Here is an 11,655-nt window from a genome sequence, read left to right on the forward strand (position 1 = left end):
GCCATCTGACATTCAGTCAGTGTGCAGTAAACTGTCATGTCAGCTTGGTGGCGTAATGCAGTTGGATGGCCGAGAGTTGGCAACTTTAGCCTCAAACGCGGGTTTTCCCAGATTTTCCATGAGTTTTCCCGTTAATTATCAGTAGTGAAAAGTCGGCGAGCAGCATTAATATTTTCTAGGGTAAATGTCCTAATTCAGAACCGGTTCGCGGAAACCTCGTATTTTACATTTCGTATTTTACATCTTCGTATTGCACATTTCGTATTGCGGAAACTTCGTATTTCAGCACATTTCGTATTTTACCATTTCGTATTTCACATTTCGTCTTTCATACATTTTGTACAAAAATTGAACATTTCGTCTGCCATACATTTCATACAAGCATATCAACCAATAAAATAATAGAATTGTAGTTTTATAAGGTCAAGGGCGCTATGCGCCTCGGGTCTAAGTTTGAAGTCGAACATCATGCTTTTTAATTATTCATTTATTTAAAATTTTTATGTAAATTTCCAACTGCTTCAGCAAATATTTCAAATTTTACCACCAAGTCTGAGAAATATTGGTAAATGTTTACAATATGCTCTTAAAACCCATTTGAGCCTTTTATTCATAACTTTATCAAGACATTAGATGAAGATTTTATAAAAGGGAAACGTGACCATTAAAATGGATTTTATAATAATTCCTTAAGTTTTTTTTGTAGATATATCTTGTGTAGCCGGGCTTTTGCCCTGAAAGATTCTTTATGGAGACCAAAGCTTTTCGCGGCCAATTTGCCCAGCACCGCCCAGGCTCTGTGCCTCCATCCGCTCTCTTCCAGGCCATGTTACCGACTGACTGACAGTTATCTCTTGTCTTATCTCCTGTTATCCTGTTAACCAAGGCCAAGCTCACAGACGACGAGCAACCGAACCAGTAAAAGGCCTTGCTTGGAGCGGGAGGCGGGAAATATGAAGTTGCTGCTAACAGGGAAGGGATAGCCGAGCCATTGCCCTTAATTCGGGCCTACCCCCAGAACGAAAGTTCCCTGTTTGAACACCATTCAGCAAACGCGTTCGGAACAGGGTTCGCTTCAATGTAAAATCCTTACGGCGTGGGAAAAAACGAACGCGGTTGAAGCAATAGTTCTCCTTGGTGGCCACCACTTTCTGAACATTTGGGAGGCCGCGACCGTCGGGAAATGTGGAACAGGGAACTCTTTCGTTGCTGGGCCGCTCAGACCTTGCCGATGAGGGCTAAAATAGTTCCTAAACCAGGGCGTTAATTAATGGCTCAATGCTGGGTCCCCTTACCCTGTGTCAGACGTGTCGTTTTTATTTTTTTTATTTTATATTCTTTTTATTTCTTTCGTTTTGTTTTTCTATATTTTTGTTTCCGTGCCTTTGGTTTTTTTCATATCTGAATGCGGAATACGACGAAATTGAAAGAAAATAAAATTCGTAAATTTTACTTTATATAGAAAAATTTTATTGCTAAGATAGTGAAAACTGAAAATTTTGAGAAATTCCGCGCAAAAATTTAATTATAGATCGGTTCGAATAGTCGTTTACGACTACTTTAATGCAATTTCCGACAGCCGTATACTTTTTCTTGCACGGATTTCATTAAAAAAAATGTTTGGCAAAAAAAACGTAATATATAAATAGGCTGCAGTTTTATGTGATAAAAAATAGAAATTTTTAAGTGTTAGAGAAACTTTCCTCCTGATAGCGAAATTGAGCTCGGCCATTGCCGCTCTGAATAAGGATAGGGAAGTGAGCGTGTATGACAGCCTGCTGATGATAGCTGCGTTAGTGTGCGACTTTGAGAATGCTCAGTTGTTTGCATGCGAAATGCTCCCATATTTTCTTAGTTTTCGATAATTTCTTAAGTTTTAGTGAAAAAATAACATTCAAATGTGGAGGTAAAATCCACTTTTGCCCGCCATGTAGGCAGAACTGGGGCTTGCTCTCACTTGCTCGCAACCCCTCTTCGCTTGTTCCCGAAACTAATCTGACTGAATGGGCAGTAAGATAACTCCTTTCTCGAACTTTTGGAGAGAATGTCTTCTTCTCTCGCTGTCTAGTGATCGACTAACACTGAGGGTGAGCGAGGATCGAACCGAGCAAGCGGCGCTAGCCGGCGATGATAACATCACGAAACGGAAGAATGCCACAAGCGGGAGATTTTAAGCTTTAGGTGTCGGGGGAACTACCACACAAATTCCTTAAAACAAGTAATTTTTTAACATATAGTGATGAAAAACTAGTGAAAACAGCCCAAGAAATGATTAAAATCGCTAAAAGAACGAAACATAACCTAAATTTTGAAATGTCAAATGGACTCCGATATTTTGCTTCGAAAATGGGGCCTAAGTTATTAAATGGGGCTTCGAAATTGGTAAAACTTGGTTCTGTGATTCATGTCCAATTAGTCTTCAGTGATTTTTGCTCGAAATCTAGTCAATTTTTAATAGTTTTAACGAAATCAAAATACACGGTGTCAAAGGACGAAATGTTCACTTGGACTACCTCCATCTCATATCCAATAATAATAATACAGAGCGGCAATGGCTCGGCTATCCCTTCCCTGTTCGCAGCAACTTCATATTTCCCGCCTCCCGCTCCAAGCAAGGCCTTTTACTGGTTCGGTTGCTCGTCGTCTGTGAGCTTGGCCTTGGTTAACAGGATAACAGGAGATAAGACAAGAGATAACTGTCAGTCAGTCGGTAACATGGCCTGGAAGAGATCGGATGGAGGCACAGAGCCTGGGCGGTGCTGGGCAATTGGCCGCGAAAAGCTTTGGTCTCCATAAAGAATCTTTCAGGGCAAAAGCCCGGCTACACAAGATATATCTACAAAAAAAACTTAAGGAATTATTATAAAATCCATTTTAATGGTCACGTTTCCCTTTTATAAAATCTTCATCTAATGTCTTGATAAAGTTATGAATAAAAGGCTCAAATGGGTTTTAAGAGCATATTGTAAACATTTACCAATATTTCTCAGACTTGGTGGTAAAATTTGAAATATTTGCTGAAGCAGTTGGAAATTTACATAAAAATTTTAAATAAATGAATAATTAAAAAGCATGATGTTCGACTTCAAACTTAGACCCGAGGCGCATAGCGCCCTTGACCTTATAAAACTACAATTCTATTATTTTATTGGTTGATATGCTTGTATGAAATGTATGGCAGACGAAATGTTCAATTTTTGTACAAAATGTATGAAAGACGAAATGTGAAATACGAAATGGTAAAATACGAAATGTGCTGAAATACGAAGTTTCCGCAATACGAAATGTGCAATACGAAGATGTAAAATACGAAATGTAAAATACGAGGTTTCCCAATCCCCTTCGGATAATTTGTGACGTTTTACTCTCGCGAACATTAAAAATATAAAATAGACATATTTTTATAGGAAATTTATTCCTCTACAACTTTGTCGAAGATAGTTTTTCTCTATCTTAACGAGAAATGTGCTTAAATTGAGCTAATCAGTATTGATGTTTTCTGTAAGCCAAATATACCAAAAATAGGGCTCAGAATTTCATTATTTTTTATTTTACATCCTTCTTCGAATCCCTTGAAACTTTGTAAGTTTAGGAAGGTTCATGAAGGCTATCTATAATAAAAATTTGAAGCCTCAGTCCCTTTTATTTTTAGAAAATAGTGAGTATTGAAATTTTCGTTTTGACAAATTTTGCCCCAGTCTCCCCTACTTATAATAATTAATAGGAAAATATTTAGTCACATAAGGTACTATACTCCCTTCTTTCCCGAAAAAAGTCGTGCGATTGCTACATTTTTTATGACAAAATGTACGACTTTTTAGGAACAGAGGGAGTATTAAAATCTTCATAACTTGCTGTTACGTACTTTTTGAAGTTATGTCCTGAACAGAAAAGAGTGGAGAATTTCAAGCATGCATGACTTTAAAAAAAAAAAAAAAACAATAATAAATCACCTGTTGTATCTGCCGTTGTCGTATCTGTATTTGGTAGAAACTAGATTCAAACGTCGCTTCTTAAATCAAATGCTGACACAAAAGAAAAGCAGATACGACAATAGTTAAAGCAAACGACGATATGGAAAATGTACTCGTACTATATATCAGGCAATACCGATAAATATTACCAAAACACGGGATCTAGAATTCAGTCTAGAAGAAGTTTGGCCAAATTCCAGAATATTTCTAAATATTAAATGTTTGTTTGTTTATTGGTACTTTCTGTATTGGGCATTAAGCCTCTATTACAACCAAGTTAAATTATAAACAATTTTAATGGTTATTGCAGATTTAATGGATTCAATTACCAGTCAAAATTATCCAAAACTTTCGCCAAATTAGAAATTCAAGTAGGGGAAAGTGCCCATGCTTTATACCATTGGAAGCTTCGTAATAACTAAATTTTTCCTATGTTTCTCAATTAACGTGACTCCGCAATTTATTTTAAAAACTGGCCAATTTCCCATAGTTTTTAAAATATGATTGCGATGAGTCACATATATGTTATATTACATAGAAAATTTAGCCATTACGAAGCTTCCAATGGTATCAAGCATGGGCACTTTCCCCTAGTAAAATCTAAAATATTTGAAACCAGTTTTATTTACTCAATCTTTACTTGTTTTAAAAATATAGTTTTTTTTTCAAAAGAATTTTAATTCTTTTTTCCAATTTTAGAACTACTTAAAGAAAATAATAGTATAGCATAAAATTCAAATAAATTAGCAATAGTGGTCTAATGATGAAAATAAAAAATTTGCAATCTTAATATCTTAAGATACGAGCGACTTATCTGTTCATTACTGATACCACTGATACGATAATTTCATACTGTAATGATAGATGCAATATGCAAAACATACAGCTCAACGGTCATAATTTACAGCTTTTCTTTCTCAAATTAAAACGCTTATTAGGATACTTTTGATATTTAAATTTAAAAGTATAATACTAAGGGTTTAATTTTAATTGATAGAAATATTTCTTTAGACTAAATTTTCTTTTCTTAAAAATGCAGTCAAAATATTCTTATTTGCGTCTTTGAATGTGCTAACCTTTTAATATTTCAATATTTCTTTTATTTCTCAAAGCAAAAATTCTATTCTATAAACTGTACTATTAACTATTTTTATTATTAACTTTGCTTCGATTAATCAAAGAAAATTTTTGTTTAAAGAATAAGAGAAGAATTGAAGTATCCAAAGCTCGTACATTTAAAGGTAGATCACTCTTTCCTATACGAAACTCGCTGAAATAATTGAAAATATAAACTAATTTTTGAAATGCTAAACCAGAAATTGAATTTAAATAAAATCCGTGATATTATGTTGTGTTTTTACAGTTTGTAGCTGTTTTTGCTGCCCTCGTGGCTATCTCAGTTGCTGTCCCTAGGCCTGATAACTATGGAGCATCCGGTGGTATCCATGGTGGTGGTCATGGTGGAGTTCATGGTGGTGGTAGCCATGGTCTTCGTGCACCAGTAGTACGGCATGAACATGGAGGAGTTCATGCACCTGCGGAATCCCGACAATTAGGACATGGTGGAAGGCGCAGTGCTCATGGAGGTGGACATGATGGACATGGTGGACATGGTGGACACGGTGGATATGACAGAGGTACAATTAAAGATTTTCCAAAAGAAATATTCAGTCTGAAAAGTCTAATTCTTCTCTTGTTTTTAGGACACAACACGCGTTACTAAACCTCAAACAGCAATCTCTACAACAGCCAGTCTAGAAGAGAATCTTCTATGTTCTTTGCAAAAAAAGGTCGCACTTACAACAAAAAAAAAAAACAAACAAAACAACTTCACGGTATTTTTTCCGAGTCCAACACCATTAGTCTTTTCAATACCTTCAGTGAATTCTTATATACCAGGAAATATTGAATAATAATTCATAATTGTAATTTTTCGAGTTGTCAGCCATTGAAATCATAGATAAAAATTATTGTACAATTCACTGAGGAACTTACTAAATTAAATAATGTGCGTTGATTTGAAATAAATGCAAAATGTAAAAAATTTCGTTTCCAATTTTTCATTGATAAGTTTTTATCCCAATCGACCGATAAGGTGTCCGACCTCTACATGATGAACCTTACAATTATCTGGATTGAGCAAATTTTTGCGTCTCGCAGTCTTCATAACTTTTACCAAAACAATGAATAATATTATGAAATTACCAGATAAGAAGATACTCATAGCTGAGACACTATGCCATCATTTATAAATTGGAATCTCTAATTTACACTGCGAGAAACAAATATTCGAATCAACTAAAAGAGGTATTCAACTTAGGGGGAGAAGGTTTTCAGGTTTCGCACACACTCGGGCTTCAAACACTTCATGTTCTTCCCATATTCCATTAATGAATCTGCCCTTATTTAAGAAAAGGGTGACTTTAAACTAGATAATAAAATATATTGCCATAGGTCAGATTCATTAAAGGAATATAGGAAAATATGAAGTGTCCGAAGTCAGATTGTGTACGAAACCTGAGAGTATTCCCCTAAAGATTTGTCTTCTATCAGTCAGTAGAATAAAAAAAAACATCAAAACCCTCGAAGCTACATCTCAAATTTTCTTTATAAAAAAAAACAGGAGAAACGGTAAAGAATTCAATTCAATCTAATTTATTAAAATTCTCAACTCCTAATACATTGGCAGCTAATACATAAAGAATTTTAGTAGATGTATGTACATATCAATCAGAATACATTCAGATCGCCTGGATCTGTCAGAGTTTAGTGCCAATGTATGGAGGGGTTACACTCCTTGCAGAAAATGCAGAATATTTTGAATAGAGAACTTAAACCCATGGAATTATGTAAAGAAAGTAATAATTTGTAATGAAAAGCAATTTTAAATTGCATAATTGATTTTAGTGAAATGATTCTAAAAAAAAATCAACAGCAAGGCAACATTTAGATTTTCGGTCAGCATTGAAAGTCAGACCAATCAGTATTGAAATGAAAGTCGGCCACCTCTTCTAAAACTTGATATTTAACTAATTAACCAATTTTAGTTTTCCATCAAAAAGTTATTATTTGAATAATGATGGAAAACTAAAATTATTTTATTTATTTATTAAATTGATTATTAAGTTTTAATGGAAGTGTTCAACTTTCAGTACTGCTTGATCCGACTTTCAAAATCCGGATTCGAATTTGGTGATTCTTGTGGGAAGTCTAAAAAGCAATATCCGTTATTTTTACTATCAAAGAGCGCGTACAGGAACCATTTGAAAAATGGATTCCATTGAGAATCGTAAGCTTTACATAGGAGTTGTCACTTCCTGTGTTTCTTATGAACGTTTTTAAGGAAACTTCAAAGTATTTTACTTGATCTTTTAGCATAATTTGTGAAATATTGATAAATAGGCAATAAAGAATCGAAGAAATATACATATCCATTTAGAAGATTATTAAAAATCATATGTGAAATTTTGAAGATAAAAAACGAAAAAAGTTATTTAATTGAAAACAGAGAGGGAATGATTACTTTTCGATACTATCGAATCGATTTTATTGATAAATCGGATAAATCTATATCTGCTAGATTAAGAAAATAACGACTTTTACGCATTGTTGGGCCATTTATTGTAATATACTTCTTATAAGAATGTGACCTTTGAAAAATATCTAATTTATTTATTATAATATGTACAGCGATTGTTTAATTAAACTTTTCAGAATCAACAATCGATATTATTGAAATGAAGTTATCATGTCACCGCAGCTTTTATGAAATATTGGACAAATACTTTCTGTGAATAAATTTAAATCTTTTGTGCAGTAAAATCATATCAACGAAGAACAAAAGATCCTTATAAGTAAGGTTGGGTAACCGGATCGTTTTCCGAAGAATATTACTTAATCGCTTCTTTTTGGACTGATGAAATTATTTTTTAATTATTCTAAATACATAGAATTATTCACTGTTTCATTCAGAAACATAATATAAAAAAAATATCAAAAATATTAAAGAAAATTTATAAAATAATGATAATACTGAAATAAGTCAGTATGCACTAACTGGGTCGCCTTTTTGCTAATTCACCTTTAATTAAAAATTTGGATTTAAAATACTCTTTTTCACAAAGAAAAAAACATTTCAATCAACCAGCTGTCATTAGCGAAAAATATTTTTGCTTTTTCTCAAACTTGAATAGTTATATTATGTTACTGTAGTGACCATATTACAGAAATAAAAATAAAAATATTATTTTAAGTGGATTACTCATAAACGATCCAGATACCGAAGCGCACAGATTAGCACACTTGACTATAATTACTTGGAGAAACCATTGTAACTACTGTAATTTTACTGTTGAGAAGGGGATGCCCTTGGAAGGAACTTCCAATCCAAAACCCTTTAGATTCCAAAAATCACAAAAACGACAGAGGAGCACCTGGAATTTCCCAAAAACAGGTGAGGAAGGACCTGACAAATAGGATATTGGTGGGACATCCAGAAAATTCTTGTTAGTACCGTAAGTGAGGGTGACTTTGACACCGGCTGTTCGTAAGGTTTTATTTATTTCTGAACTTATGGAAGGTCTTTACCGATCGGACATGGTAGCTCGGATCGGTAAAGACCGTCCTTAAGTTTTAGAAATAAAGAAAAGCTTACTAACAGGGGGGTGTCAAATTCACCCACACTTACTGTATTATCACACTTACACATCAAAATTTTTAATATGATTCACATTAATTGTCGCTGGTAAGAGTCCAAATGTGTAATTTGTGTGTTTGAATCATTTTATATTCAAAATTTGATCTATTTGTTAATAATAAGGTAGACTTGGCCCGCAAAATTTGATATAAATTGATTTATAGCATTAATGCGAAAAATTAATGGGATTTTCTCTTTATTTTTTTAATGTGAAAAATATTTATGCTTTAGGTAAATTTAAACTTATTTTTGCAGGCCAAGTCCACTTCTTTATCAATAAATAGAAAAGCCCCAAATATTAAGTGACTCAAAGACACAAATAACATATTTGGACGCTCACAAGCGACAATTAATGAGAATCACATTAAAATTTTAATGTGCAAGTGTGATAACGTCGTTATAATTCTTCAAACGTTACCCAGGGACAAAGAACAGAACATAGCCATCTAACGTACAAATATTACGTTAAAAATCACAAGAACTGGTTTTCTACATATTTTATATATACATTTTCCCATTATTCACTATGTCCGACTTTTGAGAATGTGATGTTTTTAGTAAGCTCTTAATTAGCATTTTTATTTAACTTAAAAATAATTTTATGTTGAACTATTTCTTAAATATCCCACATTTCGAATTTGACCCTAGGAAACTATTTAATAAATATAAAACGGTTTAATATATTTTCTTGAAATTTTATGTGCCCTTCTCATTTGGTTTTGTTTACGCTTAATGTCTTGAGAATATATACATAGGGTAACGTGTGGTATTTCTGGACAAGGTGTTTTTCGGGACATAATATGAGTATTTCTGGACACATCAAAATTCCTATAAATATTTGTTTTCTTATTATTTTTAAGTTCTATATGAAATTTTGAGCTCTTTACGTATCAGACAAACATAAAACTTCTGAAATTTAATTTAATTTAAAGCATAACATTCCACTTTTTACAAAACCTTCAGTGTGGTCAATTTTGTATATGTCAACACAAACAGTGCTGAGTTTTTTTTTCGATTTAAGCCACTTTACAAGTGAAATTTTAACAAAATTTTTATGAAAGAGTGAAGTTTAGACCTTCTACTTAAAGGTAAATAGTCAGACTCAGTGATATTTATTTTCTTAATAGCGATTTTTGTCTGTCGCGAAATACCCAATTGTCCCGAAATACACCATTCTGACTTCTTTACATTTTTGCTATTTGGAATAAAAAAAATATGCATTTTTTCAACATTTTTCGTTAAGAATCTTATTCCGGATAGAATAGAGAACATAAATATTTGTATCAATAAAGAAAAAAATAATTTGAGAAGTCATTAGGCTGTTTGAAATTTGAAATTGCTAAAATGTGTCCCGAAATACCACACGTTACCTTAGATATTTTTTAAAGAATTCATGCGTGTAAGTGTAATAGACTTATTCAAATCTAATTACAAATCAAATAATAAGATAGTGACATAGATAATATAAAGCAGAGGTGTGCAAAAAACCGTTGAAACCGAATTAACGTCAAAATAAGTTTGCTCAATGTAGCGTTTTGACCATTGACGTACATATGTTTCATTTGACGTTTATTCGTTTCAACGGTTCTTGCACGCCTCTGATATAAAGTAAGAATTTAATACTGTGTTTGTCAATGAAAAAAATACTACATTCTGAGAAATATTCCCATTTGAAGCATGTTCTGAAATAGGGTATTCTACTCTACTACGTTTTTTTTGTGAATATTGTAAGAATATTGATTTTTTATTATTATTATGAATATTGTAATTTGCATTTTTTTGCAAATGTTGTGAGCATATTGTTACAAAACTAGGCGCCATCATTTGAATTATTAGGAATCTTAGAGTTTTAAATACTAGTCAAGAACAGAAACGTGCAACCCATTCAAAGAGCATGAAATATTATCATTAGTATGTGAGATTGTTGAGAATCTTGTCTAATAACAATTCCCCTAGACAAGAAAAAAAATTAAGAAAAAAATGATAAATGGTGACACTTGAATGAACAGGATAGAAATCTTTTACTTTTTTCTACAATTTTCTAAACTCATTCTTCAAGCTTGTTCTTGCGACAGGCTAACCCAAAAAAATGTCGGTATAATGTTCTATCTTTTTACCAATCTGTTACAATCTAAAGGTGTTTTAGAAGCTCAAAGCCTGCGAAGACGAATCAATCTGAGAAAAAGAGGTGAAAGAGGACAAAAAAAGGCCGAAAATAATAAGTTTAGATATCGTACAGTCATTCTTGCTGTATCTATTTTTCGCACACAATCTCAGAATCCTGGCGTGAATTTCAGAGCTAATCCGAGCGATTAGAGGCGCGTCTGGCTATCCGTGTGGTAGTCGAGGCTGAACCTTGAAAATTTTGGTATAAAAGCAACTGGACACTTAGAATTGGGCATCAGTGGCCTTAGTCTATTACCCAAGTGTTGTGATTAGTTTTGTCTGGGATCAGTGGGATATTCAGTTCTTGGAGTTCTTGCCAAAAAATCATGGACAGAACCCTGGTAAGTGTCACAGTGTTTTGGATTACTTCACCAACATTCTGAGTGATTATTTTACTGTGATGGATCATTAATTTTATTGCTACATGAAATGGTGCTTTTATGAGACATCATAATGCAAAGTGCGAGAACCTTTGACTCTGCAACAAAAGAAATTTTTGCAGATCTTCTATTTTTTGTTCTTCAAAAATCATGGTGAATAGTGCAAACTGGTTTCTTTTCATTTCCCTCAAAAAATGATGGATTACGTGTGTGCTTTGTGAGGGATCAAACGGGATGAATCTTAATCTATCTCTCGAACAATTAGAGATTAATAAATGCTGAAAATTTGCAGACTTACCAAATAATTCAAAAGATCGGCATCTGTTGAATAAAAATTTCAATTCCACTTCGAATAAAATTTCCAATGCAATAATTGCAATGTTTCATGTACCTGTGATTTAGTGGAATTTTTCCTTAGTGTTGTGTTTCTGTGATCGAT

The 11,655-nt window shown here is 33.2% G+C and overlaps 1 protein-coding gene and 1 long non-coding RNA gene across 3 annotated transcripts in view; both read left to right on the top strand.

Annotated features, from left to right (window-relative positions):
* Window positions 1-11,655, top strand: part of LOC129804880 (diacylglycerol kinase 1) — a 172,406-nt gene that overhangs the window by 95,691 nt on the left and 65,060 nt on the right. The window lies entirely within an intron of this gene.
* LOC129804960 (uncharacterized) lies at window positions 3,397-5,802 on the top strand. Its single transcript, XR_008752032.1, has 2 exons — window positions 3,397-5,611; window positions 5,678-5,802. It is a non-coding gene; the product is annotated as an uncharacterized LOC129804960 (long non-coding RNA).

Source organism: Phlebotomus papatasi, chromosome 2 (genome assembly GCF_024763615.1).
Source record: "Phlebotomus papatasi isolate M1 chromosome 2, Ppap_2.1, whole genome shotgun sequence".
NCBI classification, from domain to species: domain Eukaryota; kingdom Metazoa; phylum Arthropoda; class Insecta; order Diptera; family Psychodidae; genus Phlebotomus; species Phlebotomus papatasi.